This window comes from Abrus precatorius, unplaced genomic scaffold, assembly GCF_003935025.1.
Source record: "Abrus precatorius isolate BTA unplaced genomic scaffold, Abrus_2018 Scaffold0, whole genome shotgun sequence".
NCBI lineage: Eukaryota > Viridiplantae > Streptophyta > Magnoliopsida > Fabales > Fabaceae > Abrus > Abrus precatorius.
In genome coordinates this window covers 298,436-303,434 of record NW_020874290.1, presented here as the reverse complement: position 1 = coordinate 303,434, position 4,999 = coordinate 298,436, and the positions used below count along the sequence as shown (strand labels likewise).

Below are 4,999 nucleotides of genomic sequence, written 5' to 3'. Positions count from 1 at the left end.
GTGTGAGGTTAGATTCAGAAAATGAGAAAGAAAAGGTTCCGTGTACAATAAGTGATTGATTTAACGTAGATGAAACTGTTGCGGACGAAATGAAGTCACACACTTATATATCTATATATATTGTCGATAACCTCAGACCAATCAATCGAATATTTAGACTTAATTGATGTAATTCTTTGATCGAACGACTACGTTATCATAGATTGTATCGAGTGTTTTCTTACTTTTGGGCTGCTCATAAGATTTATTATATTGCTCCAAATGTCCTTGTTATTATATTCTTTTTTCCCATTTTGTATCTTCTTAGCCACTTTATACATTGCTGTGAGGTTTGATCCCGTATCATGAATGCTCTCGCGGTTCGGCTTAGAAATAAACTAAGTAAGGAAGTATTCGATACCCATTTCTTGCTGAACTCCTTTCAATATCTGTGATAGGGTAATGGTTTTTTTCGTGATCGTGTATTTGCGATTATATTTAGTGATTACAGTGCAGTAGTGCGCGATTTGACCTATTTTGAGTACCTTTGAAGATATCGCAATTCGTATGTAGTCTATCGAATCTATCTTTTTTTATAATGAACGGATCAATTAGAGCAATGTTCCTGATATTGTAACCCAGGGTATTATATTGGATGTTGAAAGTGTTCTTGATTATTTCGGATAAATTGTGCTATTCGATGTGACGCCTCGCTATGTATTGTTGTATTGCTAGCAAATAGTGCCCCTGAGCGTTTAGTTTTTGTGTTCTCTGGATCCTACGTATTAATCATTCCACAAGTACGGTCTAGGTATCCCTTCTATTTTTTTTCTATTTGCCCGTTTAATCGATATAAAAGATCTCATTCCTCATTCATAATAGAGGAAGTAGAGATTTCCTTGGTGTACGTGACCCAATAAAGTGGATTGTGATGGTTTTCGGATTTTCACATTCCCTGGAGATTATACAATATTCCCTCATTTACAGATAGAAATGGTTTTTGATTCCATCCGAGAATCGAATACGGAAGAAAGTTTCTAATGTGATTCCGCTATGATTACAGCCATAGATCCTTGCGCTCCGGTTATTGTTGATATGAGTGTGAATATATCATGCCGATTTTTTCTTGAAATAATACTTCTTTCTGATTCACACTAAATTGATTCGTGGTTTTTAACGTTGTATCCCCCCGTGTGTTCTACGCCATTGGGTTCATGGCAATAGTATGATTTAGGTTAAACCTAAAAATTATTCCGGGATTTTGGTTCACAGCATATGAATTCTTCTTATTTGGGATACTGTTCTCAGTATATCTTCTTGCGTGTTAGCTCATATCAGCATGCCCGATCTTATGATAAGGGCTGTATGAATTGATGACTGTTATTTTAGCTTAGTCACATGATATCTCATTCGTTATCTTGGAATATTATTTGGATACTGAGTTCTCTTTATGTGGTCCGCTATCGCCCTGGGAGAAGCAACAAGACAGATTGATATGAGTATCGTATGTTTGCTCTTCTTCAAAATCAATTTCTCACTCTCTGAACGTTGCCGATCCCTTTCTCAGTGTGTAGCTCTTGCCATTCCCGAAACCCATATGAAGTTACCATCCGGTTACTATCTATGAGAAAAAGAGAGAAGCGTATGATTGCTCTTGCAGGGATTCCTCCACAGAAATTCATTCCCCATTTGTTTCCGCTCTGGAATGCAGTTTTCATGATTATTCGATCTGTGCTTGCTGCACGTTGTCCTCTTATGGACCTGCATTTAGTCCGTCTACATTGAGGTAATTATCCAGAGGACAGCTTTTAGGATTAGATCGGCCTTTCTGTAGTCTGTTCTGCTTTTAAGTTTTCTGATTTAGATGAAGATAGTCTGATTTTATTTTCTCCATTACACCTATATGATTAATTCTGTTATCTTTCTACTTTAGCCTGTCCTTATTCGTTCCATGTGGATATTGATTCACTGTGTGAATTAGTTTCGCAATCCTTCATTCCTGATATTTCGGTAATCTGAATAATGGTTTTTCGGTTTTTGAGTGTATCCAGAGATCCCTTTTTTCAATGGCGTAGAATCGCGTTAATTTCTCGAGATATTTTCTTACGAAGTTTTGTTATAGCATCTATAATGGCTTCTGGTTTAGGTGGACAGCCTGGCAAATACACATCTACAGGAATTAGCTTATCCACGCCCCGAACAGTACTATAAGAATCAGTACTGAACATCCCCCCCGTAATTGTACAGGCTCCCATAGCAATAACATATTTTGGTTCGGGCATTTGCTCGTATAATCGAACTAAAGAGGGAGCCATTTTCATAGTTCTGTGCGCGGTTTAATTAGTTCTGCTAGGAATCGATCTTGTACTAATCCCATACGATCAAGTTGAATCGGGATCCTATTTATGAGCAAATCAATGAAACCTGGTACTTATAAAGGAAGCGCCTCAACTTGGTAGTCCTTACAATTTGAAATCATTTATGTAGTGAATAACTGATTTTTGGTTGTTCGATCAGTAGGGAACTCATGGATTCATAACTGTTCATGTTTTTTTTATTGTCTAATAGTCAATTAAGACATTCTAATGCCCTTTCGCATGCATAACTGAACAACAATTAGAAGCAGAATTGAAGCTTCTTAAATACGATACTCCTAATCATCGAAACTCATTGCCATGGATAAAGAAAAACTGTTTCAACATCAAAAACAACAAAACCGAGAGCAAACATATAATAACGGATTCGAAATTGTAACCAGGAATCGCCTATTGGTTCTATTCCCGATTCATAACTAGAAAGTTTCTCTGGTCTTTTGCTAATCGGGGCTAAAATTCCAGAAATTAGAAATGCCAAAATAGGAATAAAGCTTGATATTATTAGAAATGCCCAAAAAATATCATATTCGTAAAGCAGAAACATAAATGACTCCTATGAATGTGGAAAATATACTGGGTTAGTATTAATTATTAGTCGATTTGAATGAAAATTGGAGAATGATTATTCTATTAATGATTATTATAGTAATGAATATTTATAGAATAATAAATATGAAATATATTCTAAATAGAAATGCTTTTTCTAAAATAAATAAAAAAAAATTAAATTATTTCCAAAAAAAATGAGACTAGTATTCGAATATACTAATATTAGTATTATTTTATCAAATATTAATATATTCTTAATAGAAATTTAAGAATTCTTTCTATTCTATTACTAATACTACTAGTAATATTTAGTAATAGTATTAGTAATGAGAGATATTGGATACTAAATATTATTAGTATCCGTAGAAATATTAGGGCTATACGGACTCGAACCGTAGACCTTCTCGGTAAAACAGATCAAACTGATTATTATCGAAATGATTTGAATTGTTTTAAAAACCCAACGTGCATTTTTTTCTTGCATTGGGCTTTTTCATTAACTGATAGAAATAACAGTTAGTCCACTATCTTTTTTCTTGACAGAAAGAATAAAGATATGATTCCTTGTGCTCTGATTTTTGATTTGGATTACAATCTAAGAGCACTACCAAAGTGTTTCAAAGAAGGGTTATCCTGACATAGGTCTGCTTCTAGCCTAGATCAACTTAAGTTAAATGGATTCTCTATCTACCCACTAAAATGAAAATATCAAATAGGAAATGAAACTTCATACACCTTAAAGTTCATAAGATAGGAACAAAGGATAATTTTATTTGAGGTTCCTATACCCATTATGCTTAGCATTGAAGAGGAGTGAGTATTGACCTTATCAATATCTCAAATCAATAATGGATTCTATTTTACGTCTAAATCCTTTGTCAGGCTTTTGTTCTCTTGTTCCTTAAAATGGAGTAAGACATGGATTTATTAATAATAAGATAAACTCTTTTGATTACAAGACGGACTCCTCTGAAAAAAAACATTGGCGCGCGTGTAAACGAGGTGCTCTACCTAACTGAGCTATAGCCCTTGTGCTTTTAATACATATTTTATCATATTATGTAGATAATTTCTTGTCAAGATGAATATTACATGATCCAATCCCTTTGATATTGCGTTGGTATTGCTTATAAGTAATATTCGATTTATAATCTATTGATCTGATCGATAGAGACTCTTTTTTTTTTTTTCTATTTGGGGTGATAAATGACCTACTTAACTCAGTGGTTAGAGTATTGCTTTCATACGGCGGGAGTCATTGGTTCAAATCCAATAGTAGGTAAGGTATAGTTAGAACTTATTAGATACCAGAGTCAATGGTATCTAATAAGTTGTTCTATTCACCTTTTTTCTATCTTTTCTTACTGTTTTATTGAATTTTTATTTATTTCTTTTTTTAGAATTATTCGGACGTACCAACTTGTTACGAAATCATATTGATAGCCTCTACTCGTGTTCTAGCTCGTCTGAGAGCTAGATTTGCCTCAATTGTTTGTCTCTTGCCTTCAGCCTTATTCAAATTAGCTTCTGCTATTTCAAGAGTTTGCTGTGCTTCTTGTGGATCAATGTCACTACCCTTCTCCGCATCATTTACTAAGACAGTGATCTCATTATTGCCTATTCTAGCAAAACCGCCCATGAGAGCCATCGTTAACCATTGGTCGTTAAGGCGTATTCTCAAAATACCTATATCTACAGCTGTGGCAATAGGCGCATGATTTGGTAATACTCCAATTTGTCCGCTATTCGTAGATAAAATGATTTCCTTCACTTCTGAATCCCAAACAATTCGATTGGGGGTCAGTACACAAAGATTTAAAGTCATTTCTTCAATTTGCTCTCCATTTCTAAATTCACAGCCTTCGCAGTAGCTTCATCGATATTACCCACTAAATAAAAGGCTTGTTCAGGAAGACCATCTAATTCTCCAGAAAGAATCAATTTAAACCCTCTAATTGTTTCTGCTAGACCAACATATTTCCCCGGCGAACCGGTAAATACTTCTGCTACGAAAAAGGGCTGTGATAAGAAACGTTCAATTTTTCGTGCTCTTGCTACGGTTAAACGATCCTCCTCGGATAATTCATCCAACCCAA

General features: G+C 34.7%; 1 pseudogene; it reads right to left on the bottom strand.

Moving 5' to 3' along the window:
• Nucleotides 1-2,042: 2,042 nt before the first annotated feature.
• Nucleotides 2,043-3,949, bottom strand: LOC113846113 (annotated as a pseudogene).
• Nucleotides 3,950-4,999: the final 1,050 nt, after the last annotated feature.